Genomic DNA, 27,838 nt, shown 5'->3' on the forward strand with positions numbered 1-27,838 from the left:
GAAAGAAATATGCAAAGATTTCTGAATAATGTGATATTATTTTTTTAAACGGTGTCTAAACTTCTCTCCCCAGTCCTACTGTATGTATGTATGTTTAAGTGAGTGTGTGTGTGTGTGTGTATTGGGGGTGTATGGATATGGGTGTGTGATTTTATACAAATATATTTTGGGAGAAAAAAAAAGCGAAGAAAAAGAAAGGTAACTCAAAGTCTGCCCCCTCTTCTATAGAAAAACTGACTTATACATAATCACATTCATACATGAATGTAAAACATACATACCTATGTGTGTTTTACACATAATTTAAGGAAAGTACACAGATATTTTTGCTTTGTATAATCAATATTTTCTCTTAAATTTTTGAGATTATGGATTATACTTACTCTGTATTTTTAAAACTTGTTTGATTTATTAGGTATTCTTTTTTTTTATTTTTACTTATTATTATGTATTCTTGATCTGTCTCTTCTTAAGAGTTCTGCTTCCTCTACTAAGTGTTGTCTTCCTTTGACAGTGATCCTATTCTCTACAGATTCAGCTTACTGACTCTGAGCTCATTTCCCCTTGTAGTTAGAAGTTATCAGACCTGTTAATGTGTACCTAAAGAGGGCCAAAGTCCAGACCCTGCTTTTGTCTCTCTTGGTGAGTTACCATGAGAAGGGTGGGATGAGCCTCCGCAGGAAGAAACACAGGCTTCCCAGAAAGACTGTGACATATCCTGGTGAGCTGTTTCCCCACCAACAACCTCTTTCTTCAGGGTTGGTTTTTAATCTCTTTCAAAGGACCATAATGGAAGGAAAATGACTTTTAGATGTAAGCCATCAGCTTGAGGCTGCGATGGAGTGGATGCCTAATTCAACTCTTCAACCTGCTTCTCCTTTCACCACTTTCTTAGCTCAGCTGGATTTTGAACTGCTGTGATTTCACCCATGGGGCAGCTGGTGGTCTATGGAGCTGATGCTGTTGTACATCTCAAAGTGACCATGGGAGCAGATAGTGACCCTGCAGACCGATGAGAAGGTGAGATAAAAACAGAGTTAAAAATCTCTTCCTCACCTCAATTCTCACTGCTGGTACTCTTTCCAAAACAAAGAATTTTTTGATAGCGAGGAGTTACCCCAGGATTTGGCCACTGTGTATTTTTTGTTTTTGTTTTTTTAATTTTATTATGTTATGTTAATCACCATACATTACATCATTAGTTTTTGATGTAGTGTTCCATGATTCATTGTTTGCATATAACACCCAGTGCTCCATGCAGAGCGTGCCTTCTTTAATACCCATCACCAGGCTAACCCATCCCCCCACCCCCCTCCCCTCTAGAACCCTCAGTTTGTTTCTCAGAGTCCATAGTCTCTCATGGTTCGTCTCCCCCTCCGATTTCCCCCCCTTCGTTTTTCCCTTCCTACTATCTTCTCTCTCTCTCTCTCTCTCTTTTTTTTTTTTTTTAACATATAATGTATTATTTGTTTCAGAGGTACAGGTCTGTTTGTTTTATACCTCCCTGGAACTACATTTTCTCACTTGAGTGTTATTTTTTGTCTACGGTTAATTTTGGTTTTCTGATGTTTCTGATCATGAGCCTTCATTATTTCATAATTGGCATTAAGTGTTTTGAATAATGGTATAATTTTAAAATGTAGAAAATATTTTTGGTCATTTTCTTCAAAAATTTGAACATATGAAAGTCTGCGATCAATTTTAATTATGGATGTGTGTGTTTGAGTGCACAATGTTATATGATGTTTTGCACAATAGCACAGCAATAACCACAGGTTGTAATTTGAGATGGCTTTTGTTTTTTACTTTTCTTGGGTTTTGCATTTCTAGCATTTTCTGTTTGCTTGTCCCATGCTGATGCACTTTATTGTAGCTAGCTGTAGCTTTTTACTCTGAACTGCCCAATTGTTGTACTTCCTGCTGATATTACTCTATTGTTAGAAATCTAACATTAGCCTTACAAACCACTGGAGTACTGGCCTTTGGCTACATTGTCTGTAGGAATGCCAGGTGCCTGTGTATTCCGCATTAATGTGTGATATAGTCCATTAGCCTCAAGTCTTTATGAGATCCTCTGAGGTTGGCTGAATGTTCCAGGCAGACTTTAAATAAAATAAATTTATTGACTTAGTGTAGAGCTTTATTACCTGAATCATTTTTGGACTGCCCTTGAACATTTTTATTTGTTAATGCATTTATTCATTTTTACTCTTTACATGCTGTTGATTTCAGAATATTTTATTGTCCGTGAATATTATATTTGGTTATGTAGTGTTCTCACTTATAAAACTCCTGTATTAAATTGGACTTATACACACTAAATGTTGTGTTTACCATTTTCCTTTAATGCAGAACTACATAAATATAAGAAATTGTAGGAAATTTGACTATAGGCACAAAAGAAGTGAAATACAAATCTAATAATTATCTATATTACTTAGCTAGAGACCTTTAAATTTTAGGTGAAATACCTGGGGAGAATATGTGAAAAAATATAAATTTGTACACCACATCGATTTAATAATATTGATTTAATAATATTTACTTAATAATTTGAGGAAGGTGGTGGAATTGGTCTTTGGTAATACGATTTTCCAAGTTCCTTTTTAAAAAATTTACATTTATAGGTCTCTGTAAACTTCTTATTTTCTGAAATTTCATTCCCACTGATGTAACCATGAATGTAATCTGTAGTTATATGTCATGTGTCATATATTTTCTATGCTCACAGAGGTAAATTCTATTTCTAGGTAGATGGCAACTTTTGGAAAAATTAAACACATATTTCAGAATCTTCTAGGCTAATGGCTGCTGCCTGAATTACTGCCCAAAACCCAGATCCTATAAAGGGAAAATAAAACCAAAATTCAACATTGTTCTATAGCAAAATTCAGAGACAGAGTGTATTACAAAATGTAGGGAAACATTCTGCACCATCAGATCCATCTCTGGAGCCCATGACTAATCAGGTGGCGACCACACAAGAAAAAACATTCCTCAGGACCCTAAGCATGGCATGTAGGTAAAATCACATTCAGAATGAGAGAGTCCCATCTTGCCTGAAGGAACTCAGGGACCAGGTCTGAGATAAGGCACATCTGAATGCTGGATACTGGAGAATTGAATGGAAGGAGTTGAGAGGATGCTTGTTCTGAGGAGGCAGTCTTGGGGAGGACCACTACCAGGGGAGAGGGAGCAACCTAGAGGGGTGAAACAATATTTGTGGCTAGATGGCAGGGTGGGAAAAAAATGAGTAAAGAAGTAGAAACTAATGGTCCTACAGAATCAATGCAGTTTACCAAAATCAGAAAAGCAACCTCTCTTCACTAAAAAGTTGAAAATAATGAAATTACACCATGCTATGCTAAGAAACAAAGTCATTATCATAAGACACCAAGTCAACCACCCAGAACTGTTACTCTTGCCTACATAGAAAAACTTCTTTTTGCTGGACAGAGTTTCAAAATGAACTGAAAATAGCTAACAATATCTCAACAAACTTTTGCTAGAAGAAAAAGAAAACAGGGACACCTGGGTGGCTTAGTTGGTTGAACGTTTGCCTTTGGCTCAGGTCATGATCCCAGGGTCCTGGCTTCGAGCCCCACATCCAGCTCTGCTTAGTGGGGAGCCTGCTTCTCCTTCTCCCTCTGCTGCTCCCCCTGCTTGTGCTCTCTCTCTCTCTCTTTGTGTCAAATAAATAAATAAAATCTTTAAAAAACCCAATAAATTTCTGTGGTAAAAATCTGTCCCCCAAAACACACACACAAAGTAAACATGAAGGGAAGCAAAAGTATAACAAAATGTCTTGAAACATTTTCAAAGAAGTATCTGTAGAAATAAGTGCAAATAAATTGCATATGAAATTAAGCACAAAAGATCAAAAATGACAAAATCAGGAAGCTGTCAAATGAGGGCTGATGGAATTCTATAAAAATACAAGTAAAAATCATTTGGAGAAATGATTAAATTTTAGAGACTCAGAGGAGAATAATTTTAATAAAACAAAGTGCATTATTAATATATAATAAAGTACAATAAAGTGAACATTGACAAGCATGCAGTGACAAACAGAAATCAAAATCAAAGGTGAAAATAAAATAAAATAAAAATAGACAAAATGATGATCAGAAGAAGTGTGATGGAGGTAAAAGACAGACCAAGGAGATCAACACTGATATAATTAAAACATATGAAGAATAAGATAAATAAATGAAACAGAACCAATCATTAAGACTATAATCCAAGAAAACTTCCCCCAAATAAAAGAGAACCTGAATCTATATATTGACACTAACCATATGCAGCTGCGTGAATTGATTCACAGTCATCAATTTCTAGGCATACCCAAGTAAATTAATAGACTTTAATATTAAGGGCAAAAAATTCTCTGAACTTTCCATCCAAAAAGTCACCTACCTGAAAGAGAATTTGGCTGTAACCAGAATCCTTAAAACCAATAAAGAAGGAAGGGTAAGGTGAGCAACATTTTCAAGAAGCTCAAGGAAAGAAAATGCAAGTCAGGCATTTATATCAAGGCAATAGAAAAAACTGTTTAGGGCGCCTGGGTGGCTCAGTCGGTTAAGCGTCTGCCTTTGGCTCAGGTCATGATCCCAGGGTCCTGGGATCGAGCCCCACATCAGGCTCCCTGCTTGGTGGAGAGTCTGCTTCTCCCTCTCCCTCTCCCTGCTGTTCTGCCTACTTGTGCTCTCTCTCTGTCAAATAAATAAAATCTTAAAAAAAAAAAAAAGAAAAAACTGTTTAAACATGAAAAAAAAAAAAAATGTAGGGACTTCTGTACTCATGAGGTCTTCCTGATAAATAAAGAAGAGATAGCCTACAGCCACAAAGGAATTATTAGAAAGATGTGGTAAAAGAATGATTGGTGAGCTGTAGATATATTTAAACATAGATCTAAGACTCAAAGTAAGAAGATAGCAGACAAAATGTTATATTAAATGTTATATGTTCTATATATTAAAAGTTATATGTTCTAACAAAATGAAAAAAAAGATTAGAGAGGAGAGGACAGCAAAGGAGGAAAAATAAAATAACCCCATTGACTAGTTGAACCTCATAGTTGAAAAAAAAAAAATTAAAGCTCCCAAAACTAGTAGAGACCTCTGGGGGGGGGGGGGAAAGAGGCCATTGGGTATTTAGTATAAAAGGCACAAAAGGAGTGAAAATAGGATGATTAAGGAAGTTTTTAAAAAAAAGCATGGGTGGGACGCCTGGGTGGCTCAGGCTTTAAGCATCTGTCTTTGGCTCAGGTCATAATCCCAGGGTCCAGGGATGGAGGCCCACATTGGGGTCCCTGCTCTGCGGGAAGCCTGCTTCTCCCTCTCCCACTCCCCCTGCTTGTGTTCCCTCTCTTACTGTGTCTCTCTCTGTCAAATAAATAAATAAAATCTTAAAAAAAAATGGGCAAATATATATTAGAAAGCACAAGGTAAAATTTGTGGTAAAGAGTTACACGTAACAAAGACAAGAGACACTAAAATAGGAAAGGCTTCAAGTCAAAATGAATACAAAGTAATTTTGAATATCTACATTTCCAATAATACAAAAAGCAACTAGTTAAAGCAGAAACTGCAAGAAATGGAAGAATAAAAGGCTGAAATACATAAATATTAGGAGCCTTTAACATATCACTGAGTCAAAGACAGATCAAGTAGGCCAAAAATAGGTAAGAATATTACAACTCAAATTAAATGGTTATATAGCAAACTTTTCAAGGTGATAATAGAGAATATACTTCTGAGGCTCACATAGAGCATTCTAGAAAATCGAACATGTAATAAGTAAGAAAAAAGACTTCAAGTTCTAAAATATAGATACATTACAAATAGTATTTTCTGATCACAATACAAAAAACTAGAAGTTAAAGTTACATCAAAAGAACAAAATGTCATTCTACATGGAGATTTAAAAATTCTGAAAGAGAAATTGGTGAAAGAGAAATACAAACCCAACTGATAGTGTTTATATTAAAATTAATTATTAAAACACTTGGTATCAAAATCCTTAAGTTAAAACTGAAGCAGTGAGTAGCAGAAAATCCATACCATTGTGTTATCTGTATAAACACATATCAATAAAAACAAGACAAGGAAAATAAATAGGTAAATAATCTCAAAAGAATAAGTAGGAAAAACTTAGTAAACTGAAACAAAATGAGAGAGATGATACCGATAAAAGCAGGAATTAATATAGCAAGAAAAAAAAGCAGTAGCTAAATATATATATGCACATATACATATACATAACATATGTGCACATAAGATAGACTCTGAAAAAAATCAACCTAATAGGCAAACCACTGCCTAATATGTAACAGCAGAAAAAAAAACAAATTACAAATATTTACGGAATAAAAAATGAAAAGAAGGAAAACCATTTAAACAGAGTATATCAATATCTTATTAGTCTTTCACATAACTTTGCAAATTAACTTAAAATCTAGATGAATGTCTTGGAAAAATATCATTAACAAAAACTGGCAACAATTTTGAGAGTTAATTTTTAGATGTTTAAAAATAGAAATGGTTAAACAGACAAATTTCTATGGAAGAGAAAAAAGAAAAAATAGGAAAGCTTAATTTATTTTATTTAAGCAGGCAAATGATTATACCTAAATCTGATAAAGACAACATAAAAGTAAACTACAGACTGTCCTCATTGATAAATGTAAATGCAAACCTTCTAGGTAAATATTAGCCTATTAAAAATAATATAGATGACCATAAATCTGGGATTTATTCCAGAAATTTAATTCACTTATGGTTCAATATTAGTAAATATATTAATGTAATTAGTATAATAGATCTATGAAGAAAATCCTATTGTCTCCAAAGAAACAGAAAAGACCCTAATTTAATATTATTAATATTAATACACACATGTACATTGTACATACCAACACAGTTAGAAAGATGAAGTAGGAGAAGAATAAGAGTGGATGACTCTAGAGTGACGAGCATGTGAATGATTCAACAGTCTCCCAACATCTCTGTAAGTTGGGAATGATAAAGAAATGGAGGAGGAATATCATAAGACATTTTCAAAAACCTGATTTAAGTCAATGCAAGTCATCTTTAAAATAGCAAAGTCATTGACCTACTATTATGATTGTTTTTTAATCTGAATTCCAGAGACAATTTCTAGGAAAGAAATTTTTCTTATGCGTCAGTGAAGAATTCACAGAATCAAGACCACTAAGAAGCACTTTTGCTGAAACATTTCCAAAGTGTGTCAACCTCGGAAAATTTGGGGCTGCTACATATTATCTCAATGAGTTATACTAACCACAGATGACTTATCTCACTGACAAATCCAGCTAACCAGCTTGAGTAAATATTTAATGTTTGTTTTACAGTATTTTTTACAATCAAATTATATAACACTACTTAACACACATACTCAGATTAGGTTATGCTGCTCCAAATGTGATTGGGATTACGGGGATTTTTTTTAACCAAAAAATAATTACAAATTGAAATGATAAACTAATAAAAATGGCTAAAACATGAGACATAATTAAGCAAATTCTGACATTATATATAATAATACAATACATTATAATGTTATTAGAAGAAATTCTTTGAACTTTAATTTACATTTTATAAATTTTGTCCTTGACCTTTCATTTAAATTTATATAATTCAAATTTCTAAAATAAGTAATGGAGCTCACAGAAACTGACATAATATCAGAGCATCATTCTCCTAGTTTATGAATAGGTTCTTCCCTTTGTCCCTCATTTTCCTTTTCACGATTGTTTATGCTCTCTCCCTTATTATACCCTTTTGTCATTTTTATTTTCTATATGAGCAACCAAACTTTCATTAGTAAATAAAAGTTCAGATAAAATACTTATATTTATTAACATGCAGAGCAAATGGGGGGAGGGGTGATTTATTCCTCCTTTCATTTCTCAAAGTTTAAAAAAAATTATATTGTTTAGTGAGATGAAAAGGATCTTGGAAGTTTGATGATACGAAATCTCGAGGACAGTTGGTTAAATAAAAAAATCTCAATTCAAACTCCTTTCCTCCTATACTTATGAGAATCAGAGAAATTGATCAATCCCTTGTTAGAAATTCTTTGCCCTATGACATAACAAGATTAAAGAAGTATCCTTTCAGCCACATACTTTTAAGCCAACGTATTCCTATTTTCTTGTGAGTATTTCATAGTTCCTTTCTCTCCTTTGATTTATCAGGTTTAAATGACCACCAGAGTGGAAGCTGTGGGATGGAGCCACCAGTTCTGGCTCTAAAACGAATTAACTGTTACTTGAGACTAAGTCATTTCATTTCTTTTACCTTGTTTTTATCTGACAGAATCTGAAGTACGAGACAATGGGTGAGACAGGATGTATGTGAAATTTTAGAACCCCAGTAAAAAATAATTCAGTAACTTCAAAGGAATTTAATTTAAAGTTAATTATTTAAGCAATCTCTTTAGAGGCTGGCTAAGTATTAAATGTTTATATAAAATTTGTTAAAAATTTGTGTTTGTTTTTACATATATTTTGTAGTTTATTCATACTCTAACATTATAAATACTCTTTAAAAAGAACAATAAAAAGGTATTGGGAATGAAAGAAGTTATTTATGATTCTATCTGTTAATAAAAGGCAAAATTTACAATGACTAATTAGTTGCACTGATAAAATAAATGATGTAAAATATGTATTTGATTTAATACAGTTACTGAGCTATAAAATTTACTGGGGTTATTATCTTATAGATTTATTTTACTGAAACGATAAAAAGAAAAATAAATCCATACATTTTTGGTTTAGAAATTACTGAAATGAAACTTTCTGCCATTTAATTACATCTTTCAAAGGACTGTAATCTCTTAATTGCCATGAGCTTTTCTTTTATCCTAGTAATTGGCATTCATGCACATTGCATTCATATTAATTTTTTCATGTCAGAAAGTAAGGCTGACTGCTGAATTAGAGGCTTTCCAAAAGTAAAGCTTCTGCTCTTTTAGTTTATGATATATAATTCACATTGAATATCCCATCAAATATCACCCTTTGATGGGGTTAATCTATATGTTAATGGTTTCTCTATTTTCTGTGATATCTTGGCCTTTTCATTTATTTAATACATTGTATTTGTGCAGTTTATATTGTTTAAAAAGAAAATTTGCAAGTTAGTGAAAAGGACAGCATACTCTTTGATGACAGGGAAATTGCATTCTGTAAAACTTGTGTTTAAATGCTATTAATACATTCAAGTTAGGTTAAAAAGCTCCTTTCAAAGGGGGTTTGTCTGTAATAGAAAGACTTCTTATAGAAATTGCAAAGAGACCACAACAGGAGCATAAGAGAAGAGTAAGTACTCTGTATAAAACAACTGCATAGGAACCCTATAGGGTTTATTGTATTTTCACAATCGAAGAAGACAAGCTCAGAGATTTTTGATAATATGTCTAGCTAGCTAACTATACTATAAACAGAATTCTATATCCAGAATAGTAAAGCCTCAGGGATTTTCCAAAATCTCTTCACAGCTGGACAGACACAAGGCAGGTATACAAGAAATAAGGTGGCAAAGAGAACTGCTGTGCTATTAGGAAGAACCCTCCCTTTCTGGAAGCTTGTAATGTAAAATAGGTACAGATAATAAGAAAATGAGGCATAAGAAAATGAACTGAGTCAAAGACACTTTTCAGTAATCCAGTTGTTGGAACTCCAGGTAGGTCTTTATCTTAGAAATCAATGACATAGACTATGAAATAGAATACCCAAGTTTAATCTACACTTTGTTTCAATGTATACTCTCTTGGTTGAGCTAATTTCAAACTCTTTATGTCTCAGTTTCCTCATCTGTAAATGGGGATAAATATGACTATGTAGTAAGTTTTTGATGTATGTGAAGATTAACTGAGATAATGCATATTCATTGTTTTTAACAAACACTTACTGGGACATGAATATCAGTCAATCCTGCCATTATTAAAATTACTTTGGGGACATCTATAAGCTAAACAGTAGCTAAATGTATCAGCTACTGATATTGGCACCTAAAGTTTTCCTCTCTATGCTCACAATTGCCCAAATTAAAATAGAACAAACAAAAATCATGTGTTTATTTCTCAAAATTAAATGCATGTAACAGGAAATATTTGATTACTTTTGTCTTAACAAAATTTGGAGTAAATGTGTAGCTAATTCATTCCATATAGAAGTATGTCATCATACACTCCAAATCTCTGAAATGACTCAATTTTTTTGTATTATTGAGATTTCATTTATATTTCTTAAAAATATTTTTTTAAAAAAATATTATATAATTAACTATATTTTCCTCCTAATAAATTAAAACATATCAACCAATGCTAAATCTCATTTGACTTTGTTTCTCTCTCTTTCTCTCAAAGAATATCCACTCTTACCCAGATGGCTACTTCATTCCAGCATTTTTGCTAAGCATTTACATTATATATGAGTGTTGGAGGGGCGATGGTGTTTCTCCATGTAAAAGACATCATACTGCTTGAATCATTCTGCTAATTTTTCACTTAATAATATATTTCGGGACTATTTCTTTGTACATACAGATTTGTCTCTTTTAATATTCCTCCAAAATTCTTAACTCACAACACTTCTTTGATGTGCAGACTAAATGTGATATGCCTTTCTGATTCTCAAATTGCTCAATTCCATTAAACATTGGTCCTAGACAAAAATTCAAAAATGTCTCTTAAACAGAGTTCATTTCGGTTTTATAAAATTAGTTGTTCAGATGTCCTTCCCACTTCTTGACTAGCTCTTGAAAAACAGATTTGGGGTATCAAGTGACAAAACTAAACCAATTTATAACACGTTTGTTCAGTCCTTTACTCAAGAGGAATCAGTCTATAGATTCAGAGAATAAAGTACCTCACACGCAGTAGAGCAAACTGCCTGAGAGATTTTGGGCAAGAGCAAGCTTTATAGAATGTGAGAAGAGGCAATGCATAAACAGGACGTGATTGGCTAGAGCGTCAAAGATTTCCCGATGAGGCCAGCAGGTCCTATTTTCTAATACAAGCTGGCTAAAGCTAAGTTGGAGGATTGTGGTTGGTGTTGGGTTTCCCTGACAGTGAGGCCTTTCCCGTCAGTGCAGGCTGACTTAGGTTGAGATTTGTGGTGTGGTCTGGGCCACTGGGACAGCCTCCATTTTATGGATCCTGACATACATATGAACTGTAACAGGGAAGTGAGGAGCTTGAGGAAGAGTATGGCTCAAGTGAACTCAAGAGGATAAGGAAAAATTAGGGTCTCTGGGCATAAATTTCTGTGCCTCCTTTGGTCTCTAGAGCAGTGCTGCTTGTCTCTTTGGGTGTTTTTAGCCTTAGAGACACCCATAAATGAAATCTAAGAAAGAGATCATATATATATATGTTTCATATATATATATATATATATATATTTTTTTTTTTTTTTTTTTTCTTTCTTCTCGTGTTAGAGCCTATTAACACTCTGACTTCTATGTTCCCTCCACACTGCAACCCCTGAGTGTTTGTTTGTCCAGGCTATTGGTCAGAGATCCAGGGCCTCTCTCTTTTGTAGGTTCATCTTTTGCAGCTCTAGCAGTACCCTGACAGGTCCATTTTCTCTCAATTTAATGTCCACAGTGCAAACAGACTGCAGGTGACAGAAGAGAGCAGACCCTAAGGCTTTCTCTCTCACAGACTCTTCTGCACAGGCAACTGAATGCAGTCACTTAGGTACAGGATTCAAACGTGATGACATTTTCGATAAATGAGGGGTAGACAGTGTACTGGTGGAGAATTTGTACCAGTGGAGAATTCTCACCAATGAGGATCCTAACACCAATAGTGCCTTGAAGTGACTGACGTAGGTGACCCATGTGGAACGAGTTTATTCTCCACACCACAGGACAGCTCTAATCTGGGTTCTCAAAACCCTTAACTCACTAAGGAGAGAGAAAACAAAGAGTTTGGGCTTTTTTTTCTCTCAAAAACTCTCTTCCTCATAGATAATCTTCCTCTTGCATTTCAGAAACTGTTATTATCTTTATGTTTGCTGCTTCCATTATTTTTAACTCTTTTGAATGAGATAGAGATTTGGGTGAGCTAGGGTGAAGAGGGCCAGAAAACAAACAAACAAACAAAATAACACAGCTTTTTAAAATACTTCCCATTCCCTTAATAATAAAAGTCTTGGTGATTTCCACTTCTCCTTATTAAAATAAAGACGGAATAAATAGCTTTGCATATGTCTTCTGTATATATACATGATAGTTTCTTTAGGGCAGATAATGAGGAATGGATTTGCTGGGACTGAGTGCATTTAAAATTTTTATTTCTACACATAAATTGCCTTCCAAAATGGCTATACTAATCTATAGTTCAACGAGAAAAGTCAAAGTACCGTTTTCCTCTTGCCTTCACTAATACTTGACATTACCAAATTAAAACATCCATTTTAGTATTAACATGTATTGTGTCACTGATATCCTTTCAGCTTTATTTTATTTAGAATGTTTTTCGATGCAGGTAGCAAGCATTAACTCTACTCAGTTAAGCAACTGTAAATGTTCAAATATCATAAAGTTTCAAAAATAAGGTGGCTCCAAACATGTTATGACCAAGGCTCCAAGTCCACTTCTCTGCCTTTCCTCTAGTTCTGCTTTGCTTCCCATGTTTGCTTTGTCCTCGGGCAAGATCTCATTCTCATCATTTAATGGCACCAGCAATTTCCGTTCTCGCATCCAGATGCAACAGTGTCCAGAGGCATAAAAGAGGCCATTTCTCCCTCATGTACTTGTTAAGAGCAAAAAAAGAAAAAAAAAATCCTAGAAGTAATTCCCTGCCCCCAATAAATATTGACCACAAGAATTTAATGCCTAAACCAGTCACTGGCAGGAACTATACTTTATAGATTCTAAGGCTGGTTTCTACCCGAGAAGAAACAAGCCCCTTTGTTAAAGGAAGTAGTTAGCCTTTCTTGAGGTGAGTGGACATAAGGAAGAGAGTGGAAGTTGGATAATGAGACAAACTGTGATGGAAAAATTCCAGTGATGCTAGGGTGAAAGCTATAGATGACAGTTTCTGCTGTATATTTTTAAGAAGAAAGGGGAAAATAACCTTTGCTTCTAAAGATAACCCAAATGGAGAATAAAGTGTATTCAAATAGAAAAAAAGTTATGAAATTGTAATAAATATATAGAGAAAACTAAACACACATGAGGATGGAACCCATGGAATTACCTGACAGAAATTCAATTTATAAAATATTAGTGTGTTTTTATTTTTTTTATTTTATTTTTTTTTAAAGATTTTTTTTATTTATTTATTTGACAGAGAGAGAGACAGTGAGAGAGGGAACACAAGCAGGGGGAGTGGGAGAGGGAGAAGTAGGCTTCCCGCCGAGCAGGGAGCCTGATGTGGGGCTCGATCCCAGGACCCTGGGATCATGACCTGAGCCGAAGGCAGTCGCTTAACCAACTGAGCCACCCAGGCGCCCCATATTAGTGTGTTTTTAAAATCCAAAGTTATATGATTGCTAATTGGTTTATGAAAATATATAAATTCCTGCAAATTATTTTCATCTTTTAAAATATGAACAGAGATGGATCTTAAAATATATCTTCTCCACAAGTCAATTACTTAACAAAATGTTTATTTCAATATGATAAGAAAATTAGAACAACAACATCATAGAGATCAATGTCTGGTCACTGGTAACAAAATGACTCATTCAGTGAGGCTAATCTTGTTCTTTTTATCACTGAAGATACATTTGAAAGCAGAAAAAAATATCAGAGCTCACATTTTAGTAGCAGAGACTGAAAGTAAGCATTTAAGTAAATATGTGATGAACTGAATGGTGATAAGTACTAAGGAGAGGGAAAAAGCAAGGAGAAGGGTTTAGGGTGTACCAGATTAAGATTGGTGTTATTATTTTAAATATGGTGATTGATTAAGACCTCCTTTAGAAGATGATATTTGATCAAAGACCTGTAGGAACTGAGGAATGAAGACATGCAGATATTAGGGTATATTTTACAATTCAAGTAGAGGCAAGTGCAAAAAATTAGAAAAAAATCAAGCGACATTTTCTAGATAAGACAAAGAAGCGAATGTCACAGTTGTTCACTTTGCAAATGTTATTTTTTTTCTTAAATTTTTTATAGTCAAGATCTACTTGTAGAAGCAAGACATAACATATAAAAATTTCACTACGTATTGAAAGTTTCAGCTAGATTCCTACTCTATTTCACAAAGGATAGCATAGCCAAAGGAAAAAATAATGGCTACTTCTGGATACATACTTTTATTAAACAAGGTTTCTTCCTATATTATAATCACCACTTCTAGCACTTCTTAGGCACATCTTCAGGTTTGCTACAAAAGGTACCATTTTTTAGTGACAGGTTATGAACATTCAAATAAAGAGATAGGGATACAAATGTGTCACGGCTTGTAAAACTTTCTCTGAGGGAAAGACATAGTATGTCTGTCATAATTGAGTCACTAGAAACAGAGATCCTGCAATGGGCAGAGATAATTTTCCAAGTTCTAGTAAAATATCTTTGGTGTAAACTCTCATAGACTCAGTTTCCTTTGAATTATTTAAAAGGTAGGTTCAGTAAGATAATGTATATAATGCTTTTAAAATATGGCATATCCTTAATCAGTGGTTGCTATTTTTATTGTGATAATCTGTTTTTCTTTCTTTCTTTCTTTATTTGACAGAGAGAGATAGTGAGAGAGGGAACACAGCAGGGGGAGTGGGAGAGGGAGAAGCAGACTTCCCGCTGAGCGGAGAGCCCGATGCGGGGCTCGATCCCAGGACGCTGGGATCATGACCTGAGCCGAAGGCAGCCGCTTAACGACTGAGCCACCCAGGTGCCCGATAATCTGTTTTTCTATTCCATAATCAACAGGTATTTTTGAGATTACTAGGTCACTTCCCCTCTTCTTGTATAGGCTTCAACTCTAGTGAACTGGAAGGTTTTGAATGTGTACCAACGCTTGAGAAATACATTTTGGGGTGTGTGTGGTGTGTGTGTGTGTCTGTGTCTGTCTGTCTGTTTAGAGATATATAAATGCTATTCTGGTACAGATCTTATAATAAAAAGTCTGAGTTCATTTTTGATGCTTACTGATACAGCTTTAAAGCTTCAACCATCCCCCTTTCCTTTGCCCCACAGCTAAATAAGCTGCTAAGAAAGCATGGATGCTCTCTCCTTTGACCCAGCTGGGAAATTTAAATTATGAAGTCCCTTCCCATGCATGGCAACACTTATGCCAGCCTGCATCTTAACCATTAAAAATTTAAAAATTCCAGCTGGTCTCCTTTCCCACTCACTTAAGCCATCTTTTCGATCAGTTTGGGAGTCACTCTACTCTCCTCAGAAAGCCTAATGAGGATGCCATCATCAGTTTTGACACTGCAACCAAATGTTGGATGGGATCCGTCCTATTAGTGCAACGTGGCCAAAACACATCCCTTTCTGTTTCTTACTTGTTCCTGTTACTTATCTTGTTACTTGCATTGTACTCAAATTATTTTTCTTTAAAGACACAAGGACACACATAGATAGAGCTACATTGAGATTTTGCTTCCTGCAGCATAGTATTTACATTTTATTAGCTGTATCGCTCTTGGTTGACACTGTGCTGCCACAATTCTTTACCACTACAAAGGGAATTGGGATAAACATTTTTATGTTTCCTCTCATGAACCTAAGTAATCTTTCTTTGGGATGTATATCCAGGTCTGGTATTGCATGTGCATATCCTTTGTGTATTTTTCTTTTTTTGTTCCTTGATTTGTAGGAATCATTTGCGTATATTAGATATCATGTCCTAATTGATCATTTCACAAGTATATTCTCCCAGACAATTATCTCACTGGTAAATTGTCTCTGCTTATCTTTCATGCAAAGGTAGTTTTAATGTAATATAAAGAAATCAACAACTTTCTTAACTATTTGTGGTACATGGCTCCTGTTTAAGAAGTACTTCCCACAACTACTTAACTAGTATTAATATTCTCAACGTTTTCTCCTCCTTTTGGAGTCCATTGTTTTATTTAGTGTAAGTTAAAAATCTGGTTTTATTTTTTCTCCAAATAGTGATCCAGTTTTCCCAAGATCATATATGGAACCTGTATCCTTTCTTCATTGATTTCGATGACCCCTTTATCTTATATTGGTTACCATATGAACATAGGTTATCTCTTATTTTTCCATTCTGAACTATTACTTTATACTCTGTGGCTTCTTGCTGGGTGCTAATATCTAGTAGGGTGAGCCCCCATCATGCGTTTCCTTTTTTCAAACATACATTAGTTAATGATCTTTATTTTTCAAAATAAAAATTTGAGTGGGGTTGCATTTAGTTACTAGTTTAGTTTGAGAAGCAGGTATCAACCATTTAATCCATTACTATGTTAGGTATTTTTTTACTTATTTAATTTTAATAGAATACTATGGAATGTTTATATTGTCAAGGGTTATAAAATTTTTCTGACGGTGTTGAAAATTTCTTGTTCAGTTATTTCTTAAGATATTAGAACCTTTATTACTATTTTGAATTATAAATGAACATTATATTCTATAACACAGTAAAAGTCCATTGTTATGTACCTAATTGAGATCTAAGACATTAGGTGATTGGTTTTCCTTGTACTCCTATCAATCCCCATTCAAAACAGGAGTGAGATAAAAATAATAATAGTCATTATTGTTTATAGGAGCAAAGGGACATGGAAGAGATGGAACTGCCCTTAGAGAAATGTTCGTTTAGGCAACTCCAGGGAGGTACAGTGTGTCCCTGAGTCATTACTTTTCTTCCGGCCCAGTTTTCCTGAATTTGGATTAATGTATAGGTAACATCCAGGTAGATAGTCCTTCAATTGCTGTTCTTTTTTGGAAGACACTGAATACCACAGCACCAAGAGTCATCTTCATCGGGATGAAGACAGAGCAGACAACTGCCCTTTTGTCTGTCTGTTTACAGATATATAAATGTTATATAGAGTAGGGTGACTCCCAAACTGATGTTTACTGTTGATGTTACAAGCCATCTAGGATCAGGCTGCAGAATCCCGCCTGCTCAGATTGGTCAGAGCATTTTATTAACCGGTAATAATGCAATACTGAATTATATGTGATTTATGTTTTGTACCCTATTTATCATACTCTAGCAGGTCTTATTGCATTTTCTAATTGATTTTTGCTGGTGCAGAAAAATTTCTGTTACATATGACCAAATGTTACCATAATCTCTCAACTACTTAAAAACTGGTTGATTTTGTTACATTTTTCACAGAGATGATCAGATCATCTTCGAATAATGGAAGATTCATCTATTTTCTTCCAATTATTTTTTCTATTACTTTAGAGCATTGGCAAGTATTTGAAACAATAGTAGTAAAACAAAATATCCACATATTTTCCTGATATTAAAGTGAATATGCCTACAGCTTATCCATTAGGTGGGATTTTCCTGAATATTTGGGGGATGTAACCATTATCAAACTATAAATATTCCTTTCTCTTTTATCTTTTTAAAAAGTAGTGTTGAATATTATGAAATTCCTCTATGTATTTATACCTTAACATTTTGATGATAAATTCCTCTCTTGTGAGACAGCTTCTTGTGTGCCATATCCCTAAAGTTTGATCAACCATAAATTATCTAAAATGCCAAAGTCTAATAATAATTTTTAAAGATTTATTTATTTGAGAGAGAGAGAGATCATGCATGAGTGGTGGGAGGGGCGGTGAGAAAGAATCTTTAAGCCTGACTCCCTGCTGAGCCCAGGGCCTTACCTGGGGCTCAATAAATAAATACATAAGTAAATAAATAAATAAATAAATAAATAAATAAATAAATAAATAAAAATTTAAAAAATTAAAGAAAATTGAGATGTGGTGAACTTATTCTACATTTATTGGCAGTACTTTTTACTGCTTATATTTTAGTGGAATCATGTAATATAGCCTTTATAGTGTGATATGAATGCTTTTAAGCAGGGTCTTTTAGACACTATGACAAAGTTAGCAAGGTCACATCATCAGTAAATTTTCTAGAATAGAGAAGCATTAATTGCTTTGGTGGATTTAAAAAAAAGTGATTTATTTTGCTCTCTAATTTCCTACCTGTATGCAGTTCAGTTATTAGAAGGTGTGGGCATATTTTCCTCTAATCAAATTTTTCAAACCATCTCTATTAAGAAGTCAGTAAAACAAAGTATTGAAATGCAGATTGCATTGATTTGCTCCATGTTATTGCAAGGTAAGAGGAAACAGTTATCTTAGGGTAAATCAATATAATCTACATTAAAGTACACTGTCTCTTAGAGTGCCAGGAAATATTCAGTGATCTCCATTATAAAAGTGGCCATTGTGACCACCTTATGCTGTCAGTCCTTAAATTTATATCCCTTGCACTTCAAGGTAAGCAAGATTTGTAAACTTTGCACAACCTAAATTTAGTTTCCACTGAGTTTCCTCTCAGTGTTTTTAGTTTCTGGTCAGAAAGGGAAGCAATGTCTAGTTAATTTTATCGTAAATAAATATGAATATCCAGATTCTAACTATTATATCTTCAATGTATTGATATGTTTATATCACCACTATCCCCAAACTCATACTGTTATTATAATTTTGGTTATTATATAATTATGGTTCTATTAAATATTACCATCTCCCAAAATAAATTTATGGTTTTACTCTGACATTCTCTCTAAAAAGTCTCTACTGGTGGAGCAGGTAATCCTTAACATTTCTGCTTCAGTAAGTTAAAGGAACTTTTAATCATTCTGCATGCAATATTAATTTCTTTGTATGAATAAAAATGATTCTTGTAAACCATTGTTAGGAAAGTAAAAAACAGCAACATTGAAACTATTCCAGTCACATAAAACTGATTCTTTTACATTACAAATATATAAGAAGAAAACAAAGTATAAGAAACTTAAGATGTCTTTTAATTTCTTTATTGTGATAGATCATAAAAATTTCTACATTGTTCAATTTATAAATCTTTCCAAGGTTTTCAGTAATAAAAGGACAGATGTATTTCCATGTCACAAAACATGATATTGAGCATAAAAGATGGAGGTATGAAAAAAGCGATGTCTATGAGATCATGCCCATTACTGCTTAATTGAGAAGTCACTTTTTGTCTGCCTGTCTTGAGAATGGGGATGAGAAGAGGAATCCTGGGCCTTGTAGAATGTTTGAAATAGTAAAAAACATGATGTCAGATGAGTCCATAAGCACAAATATTTTGTAAAGCTCTTATCAATTACAAATTTGGAAAATTTCAAATGTGAAATTACTTTGAATATATGTTATTATAACTCAAATATGCATGCAAAATTGTTTGGCAGTCAAACTAAACATTGCTGTTGAAATGTGTTCTTTCACATTTTATATTTTCCCCATTTTACTTATTACCTGTCTATTTAAGGGTCATTTTCCTCTTCTAATTTATTAACAGTATCTTCATTTTGAGAAAGACATCTCCCAAAGCTCTAGGAAGTTGCACCTCTCTGCAAATCCTCAGAATGAATAATACCACTTCCAATTCAATAATAGTAATCCCTTTCCCCTTTGTCCATGATTGGTTTAAACACAGGGATGTCATTAAATTCTAATCAATTAAATGCCTGGTGATATCTGATGAAAGAACTTAAGGGAAATTTTTCCTTCTTACTAAAAAAGAAACATACTAAGAAAAAAATTGCTCATTTCACCTTTGACAAAAGGAATTTGAGAAAGTTATGGCTGCAGTGGGTGCCTCTATCTGGTGACCATGTGTGTAGAAAAAATGTACTAGCAGTGGCAGTAGAAACATAAAAAGTAAAAAAAAAAAAAAAAAAGAATACGGAAACATACAAAAACCAGGAGATGGAACCATCTACCTTCAGATTTCTTACAAAGTAAAATAGTAAATCTGTGTAATAAAAGATAATAAATTGCTTAAAACTTTTGGATATTATGCCACTCACACTCAAAACTTTTCAGATTTAATGAAGTCCACAAATATCCCCACACATTCATAATTCTCTTAAAGATGAATTCACCATATTCTCACAGGGCGAAAGAAATCATCAGGGGAAATTTTCTACTCTTCCAACAACAATATAAATAGTACAGTACCATCCTTGTTCTCCCCTATCATCTTTAGAAGCTTTTCTTTTACAATGAATCTTTACTTGGAATCAAAGCCTTAGAATTAAGCCCACCACTTGTGATTTTGTGAACCCCTTTAGACATTTTTTAGGACATTTTTTTTTTTTTAAAGATTTTATTTATTTATTTGACAGAGAGAGACACAGTGAGAGCAGGAACACAAGCAGGGGGAGTGGGAGAAGGAGAAGCAGGCTTCCCGCCGAGCAGGGAGCCCGATGTGGGACTCGATCCCAGGACCCTGGGATCATGACCTGAGCCGAAGGCAGACGCTTAACGACTGAGCCACCCAGGCGCCCTAGGACATTTTTCTTTAGGTTGTGTTCTCTTCTGTATTAACAATGCCTTTCTGTCTGTGGATCAAATCTACCATCTTCCGGTATCTCATATCAAAACAGAAAGAAAAAATAATGTAACCACCGCTAGATTCTATGTACCCTACCAGGTTTATCTTATAACAGAATTTTTTTTAAAGATTTTATTTATTTATTTGAGAGAGGGAGAGAATGAGAGAGACAGAGAGAGTGTGAGAGGGGGGAGAGTCAGAGGGAGAAGCAGACTCCCCACGAAGCAGGGATCCTGATGTGGGACTCGATCCTGAGACTCCAGGATCATGACTTGAGCTGAAGGCAGTTACCCAACCAACTGAGCCACCCAGGCACCCGTCTTATAACAGAATTTATTTAAGGTTTTTATACTTTTTTTTTTAATACTGTTCTTTGCACTTTCTCACCCTTTAACCCAGTCTTCTGCTCTCATGCTCCCCTTGCTTGAAAGCACATCAATTTTTTTTCATGTTGAAATCCCAATGGTCCCTTTGTTGTTACCCTTTTATTTGTCCAGTCAACAGCATCCCAAATAGGCAATACCCTCCTTTTGGAATATTTCCTCTCTTGGTTCACTTGACCCATACATTTCCAGTTTCCTTCTTTAGATTTGGCAGTTCTATGTAATTTCCTCTTCTCCTTAACTATTCCCGTAAATGTTAAGTTTTCTTAGTAGAACTCATCCCCCTTTCTTTTCTCTATCACACTCTTTTCCTAAGATTTCATCTATTCCTAATTTATCTGTGATTTTTTTCCAAATGACTCTCTAGTTCTTTTTCCAGACTAGAGCTCTTCACTGAACTCATAATATGCTTAAACTTCTTGAGATCTTCACTTGCTTGTCTCATAGTAATTTTAAATTTTAAAACATACAAAGTAGAAATCAAGACATTAGAAACCATAGTTTTTCCAATATTTTTTTCTGGCTTATTTTTTGCCTGCGTATAGCATGTAGTAGCATAAAGTTAGTAAAATCTGATCAGTAAAAGAGGGTTTTCCTGATGTAATGTGCAACTTGGAATGCCTTTCTCTTTCTTTCTGTCTTTCTTTCTTTCTTTCTTTTTCTCTTTCTTTCTTTCTTTCTTTCTTTCTTTCTTTCTTTTTCTCTTTCTTTCTTTCTTTCTTTCTTTCTTTCTCTTTCTTTCTTTCTTCTTTCTTTCTTTCTTTCTCTCTTTCTTCTTTCAAGTTTGAATGGGCCATAACCCTAAGGCAGCAGTATGTCCCAGGTCTCAGACCCGCAAGTTAAGCATTTCAAAGTGAGAGTAAATAGAGACCAGGGCAGCAAGAGTTGATATTTTGCAGAGGTATCTAAAAGTGGAGCTTATTTCGTATTTAGAAATCTTGGAAACTTATGCAGTATCAAGAAGGAACAGAAATTGAACCTCTGGAAATATAGCCAGGGATTATTTCTCACTCAAACTCATTATTGACCTGAAGCAGAGAGGCTGACTGTGCTCAGCAGTTAGCATATCAATCCTGATGGAAGAAAAGGTTTTTGTTGGTTTTGCTCATTTATTTCTGTTTGTTTGTAGTCCCCAGTGCATGTGAAAGTGAACACAGAAATCAGTCATGGGGTAATAAAGAAATAGGGCGATGAATAAAGCAGGGAATCTGATCCAAGCACAGGTAGATTCACTTGTTAATGAAATTTACAAATTCCTTCTTGTTGAGAAATTAACTATGTATCTCAAATATCCATCAGTGAGTTACATGTCTGTAAGATTTGCAAATTTATCCCATTCTGAATTTCAGATTTAGTCATTCTCAATTATGTTACTGTCTACACAGTCCTGAGATAAACAGCTCCTTTAGGTTTTGCTATCAAGATAAACATAATATATGAAACATGGAATAAAAATTTCAATGCTCTTGGTAATGGACTTCTAAATCACAGTCTGAACAAAGCATGGGAATTCATGATTAAATTACATAAATAGTTGATTTCTAGGTTCCTAGCAAAGAACAACTGTTTCTTAACTTGATAAAATTGTATGTTTCTAGAACAAAACTGAGAGCAGAGAGAATACTCTCAAGAGTCTACTTGAGAAACTCTCATGGTCTCAATTTATTTGTTCATTTATTTATATTTTATACTTCTATTTTTCATTGGGTCTCATTAATTTAACTGTTCCTGGATAGGTCACATGATAAGTTTAAGTTTCATTTTTCAAAAAAGATTGCCAAACATTTCTCCAGATTGGTTATATCATTTTACATTCCCACCAGCAGTATATGAGAGTACCATTTCCTTCACAGCTTCAATAACATTTTGGAATGGTCAATCTTTTTAATTTTAGCCAATATAATGCTTGTGTAAGGGTGTTCCCTTATGATTTTAATTTACATTTATCTAATGAATAATGGTGTTAAGCATCTTTTGATATTTCTTATTGTTCTTTTGTGAATTATCTTTTTTTCATAATGAGTTGATTTGTACTGTTATTATTGACTTGTAAGAGTTCTCAAAGCAAGTCCTTTATCAGATATGCATGCAGTGAATATTTTCTCCCAGTCTGTGACTTGCTTTTTCATTTTCCTATTGGTGACCTGTGAAGAGCAAAAGTGCTTAATTTTGATGAGGTTCAACTTCACAAAATGTTCTTTTGTATGTTGTGCTTTGTAGTCTATTTAACTAACTTCTTGCTGACTCTAAGCTCACATAATTTTGTTTATGTTCTAGAAGTTATTTTCTTTTTCCCTTTGTTTTTTTTTAAATTTTTAAATGCTTTTACATTATAAATGGTTTCCTTCTTTAATTGGCATAAACATTAAGATAAAAATTTATTTGTCTGTTGCCAATTATATCTTATCGTTTTTTTCACAGATAATAGTGAAGGTGATATAAATAGCTAAATGATTGTGGACATCTTACCATGATCTAGAACTCTTTTACCTGAATTATCACATTTAGTGCTAAGAAGAACTGTAAAGGCACATTCTAACAGTCCCCTTTATGTAAAACAAACCAAAGTAGAAAAAGGTGGTGCTTAGACTAGTAAGTTGCACATATGGGATATTTCCAAACAGCACAATTTCATTGCCAAACTGCATTTCATTGAACATATCTCTCAAATGTATAATTATTTTTGACCAATATTTCAGAAACTTTCCACTAGTTTATTTATTTATTTTTATTTTTTTTTTTAAAGATTTTATTTATTTATTTGAGAGAGAGAGAATGAGAGACAGAGAGCATGAGAGGGAGGAGGGTCAGAGGGAGAAGCAGACTCCCTGCTGAGCAGGGAGCCCGATGCGGGACTCGATCCCAGGACTCCAGGATCATGACCTGAGCCAAAGGCAGTCGCTTAACCAACTGAGCCACCCAGGCGCCCCGCCACTAGTTTAATAGGAAAAACACATCTACAACTTTTGATGGTTGGCCTTAAACACTCCAATTAATATGTATTTTAAAGTTTTAAAAATTCGTATGAGAAGTGATTTCTACTTTAAGATTTTTATTTATTATTTATATTTTTGTTTTGTTTATATTTTTTATTTGTGGGGATGCATGTATACATATTGGGTTTTGCTTTTGCTCTTGCTTTTTACAAGAGAAATTTTAGTACAAGTAGTCAAGGACTTGTCATTTCCGTATTGAATTGGTCCTTCTGGGGTGGGTGCTATGTAAAGGTGTAAATACACCAATCCAGTAACCTATTTTAAGAAAAGTTTTTCATAAGTTCCCCAAAGATATACTTAATGTGTTTAAAACAGTTCACTTGTCTCTGTCTTTCTTTGTGGGACAAATGTCACATATGTATCTGTGAATCTACACCATCAGCAGAATTATATATACTCAGTCATTACTCATTCATTTCTTCTAATTCACTTGACAGTTGACACTGGTTATAGGTTTTTCCACTCATTTAAGTGAATTTACATTTATTTTTCCATTATTTGTGGACATATTTCTATACATCGAAGACAAAGATGGATGGAAGGAAAGTAAATGGCAAAGATTTATGTCAAATATACCTAAAATGATTTCTATAGTGACATTTTATACTCAAAAATAACCTTTAAAACTTTTCTAGTGTTTTAGGGGAAATGCTATAAATATTTGGAAAGTATTTGCTGAATAAAAAATAAATTAACTGAATAATTTTCACTACACATTAATTTGAATATTTGCCATAAAAATAGTTGAAATCATCATATTAGTACATCATACTGATTAAGACTGTGATCTTTGTATTCAGCTATGTCACTTTGATTAGTTTTGGAGCAAGTCATCTAGCCTCTTGCTCTCAATTATCTATCCTGTAAAATGGAGACAGTAATAACATATAACTCATTGGACTACTACGGTCTTGAATAATTTACCTATGAAACACTCTGAAGAGTGTTTGACACATACTAAGGGCTAATTAAATGTTAGCTGCCATTATTTTTATAGATTTCACATCTTTGGAAAACAATAAAAAGTCCTGTGTCTTTTTTAGTTAGTATTTACCAAAATCATATAGAGAGGTATATGATTAACTTCAATTAGCATTTAGAATAGATTGAGTTGCAAATCCCATTTTATTTTAAACAAAAAACAAACAAACAAACATTTAAAGGCTTCCTATCACCTAAAATTTGTGTTCAAAATCGATGACTTTATCTCCCTCTCTACCTCTGTCTTCTCTCACAATGTGAATATATTATTATTCCCTACAAGCCGATATTTCTCAAAGTATAGTCCTCAAGCCATGTGCATCAAAAGCATCTAGTTGTTTATTCAAATACTCATTTCAGGGTCTCATTCCCAGAGATGCTAATGAGTTGGACTCTGGAAAGACTGAGGATTTACATTTTTAACACTTACTCCATGTATCTTATTCACACAAAGGTTTAAAATTCAATGTTTTGGAAGACTGATCTATCTATTATTACCCAAATGTTTATTTCTTCTTAGTTGATAAGTGCCCTCTCTATGAAAAATAATCTGTTTTAGCAGTTATGCTCAATCGTCAAAGAATGCCATAACTTCACTATGTTTCATTTATGCAACATTATTTCATATTTCAAACCACATTCATCTTTCAAATTTTGACTCACATCCTATCACTTTCAAGTCTTCTACAACTTTTTCAAATCTTATGTGAAAAACACCATCAAATCCTGCAGAAACTTTTACTGCATCCCATGTTATCTTGCTTTCTCTTTTTATTCTAACTTGCACTAAGTTAACAAAGTGAAGAATAATGGAGAGCACAGCAGTGATGATCAGACAGATGTGGGTTTGAACTGATTGTGCTAATTACTGCAGAAGTTACTTGGTCTCTCTGCTCACTCTTTTCATTTTAAAATATTTAAAATATTAAAATGTTTACTATATTTAATATTTTAAAATATTTACTAATATTGCCATAGTTACTAAATTGATTATGATCAAATATAATTTATATAAACTACCTAATTCATGCCTTGCACAAATTAGTCAGTCAAAACATTTACTTTTCTAGCCTTTCACTTCATTATTTTTTAAAGGATTACATGTGAGTAAGCGAGTGTCTGTGTGTCCCTAACTAGATGCTTAAACATTTGGGTCTTTGTATCTATAACCTAGAACATAAATATTCATAAAAAATTAATTACCATCATATTCAAAAAATTACTTAGAGTGTCAGAGCAGTATTTATCATTTTTGAATGCTAAAATGCATGATGATTACTTATTTACATGTATGTTGTCTTCAGTAGGCTTGAACTCCTTATTTGTGTATCTCTATAGCCTCTTGTAGAACATGGTGTAAAATAAGAACTTTATAAGCATGTGTTGAATGAATGAATGAGAAATTCTGAAGAAATTTTGAATTCAGTAACTTGTTTAGTTTTGGAGTAGAGTAATGCATTTTTGTTTGTTTGTTTTTATCTAATTATTAGTGTAGGAATGTAAAACAATTAAGATCTCTACACATTCTTTGCTATTTAGTTTAGCTGTCATGTCACCCACTCTTTATATGTAAAATCTAGTATCTGGGAGCTGCTGGTTGGGTAAATGAACAAACGAATAACTACGTTTGTGGATATTTCACAATCCCAACATCGTGGTATTAATTTACAAAATGACATTTGAGATGGGTTTGGAGATAACTAGTTCAAAGCAATTTTGTCCTTGTTTAGATGTAAGAATTGTCAGTTCAAAGAATGAGGAGATTTATCCAAGGTCACAAATTATTTACTTGGAAGACAAAAAAAAAAAAAAAAAAAAAAAAAAAAAGGACATACATATGAGAATTTTTGTTCATTTATTATAACAAATATTTTGTATAATGGAAAACAGAAATTTAAAATAAGCACGGGGCACCTGGGTGGTGCAGTTGGTTGAGTGACTGACTCTTGGTTTCGTTTCAGGTCATGACCTCAGAGTCCTAAGATGGAGCCCCACATCCATCTCCGCTCTTAGCACAGAGTCTGCTTGGGTTTCTCTCTCTCCCTCTACCTCTGCCCCTCCCTCCTGCTCTCTCTCTTTCTCTTAAATAAATAAGTCTTTTTTTTTTTTTTTTTTTTTTTAAAGATTTTATTTATTTATTTGAGAGAGAGAGAATGAGAGAGAGCAAGCACATGAGGGGGGGAGGGTCAGAGGGAGAAGCAGACTCCCTGCTGAGCAGGGAGCCCGATGCGGGACTCGATCCAGGGACTCCAGGATCATGACCTGAGCCGAAGGCAGTCGCTTAACCAACTGAGCCACCCAGGCGCCCCTTAAATAAATAAGTCTTTAAAAAAATAAGCAATATGATAAACTTGATATTGTACATACATTTAAAGAAAGCATAAAATAAACACTAAAAATAAATTTTTCTTTCTGTATATAACTATATGTAATTACACATGATCAGAAAAATGTGGACCTTCAAGAGTAAGACTCAGAATAAATTAGCAATAATCAAGTTCTTTAAATTTTGTCCCTATATTTATTATTTTGGCCAGCATTATCATTTTGATAAAATGTTGCTCACTGTGATTCAAATTCTGGACTCTATCTTAAGAGATTATTTTGAAGAAATTCTAAATCAATAGCTAATGATAATGATAACTGAACAGAGTGATTGAATTTTGCACAAACTACTCTGGGAATAATGACTATAGATAATGGATGGAAAAAAGTAAGGCAAAAAGCTGTCATTCTTTTAGTTAACATAATTTTCACATGAAATCAGTATATGTATCATTTATGCTGTGAAATTAACATTCATTAAATAGCGTTTACATAAGAACAAGTATCATCCCTTTTTAATTGTTAACAAAAGTGAGATAATATTTGTTTAACTGCTGTGGTCAAAGTTATAGTCTTAGACTAATTTGCAGGTCTATGGTATTTAGAACATCATCCATCAAGTGTTTATCATAT

The 27,838-nt window shown here is 33.7% G+C and overlaps 1 long non-coding RNA gene across 2 annotated transcripts; it reads left to right on the top strand.

Moving 5' to 3' along the window:
- Positions 1–651: 651 nt before the first annotated feature.
- LOC144381270 (uncharacterized) lies at positions 652–26,948 on the top strand. Of its 2 annotated transcripts, none has more exons than XR_013446171.1 (3): positions 652–721; positions 896–1,020; positions 26,842–26,948. It is a non-coding gene; the product is annotated as an uncharacterized LOC144381270 (long non-coding RNA). The 2 variants fall into 2 exon arrangements; XR_013446170.1 differs by lacking the exon at positions 26,842–26,948 and adding an exon at positions 14,722–14,884.
- Positions 26,949–27,838: the final 890 nt, after the last annotated feature.

Source organism: Halichoerus grypus, chromosome 3, assembly GCF_964656455.1.
Source record: "Halichoerus grypus chromosome 3, mHalGry1.hap1.1, whole genome shotgun sequence".
In the NCBI taxonomy this organism is placed as follows: domain Eukaryota; kingdom Metazoa; phylum Chordata; class Mammalia; order Carnivora; family Phocidae; genus Halichoerus; species Halichoerus grypus.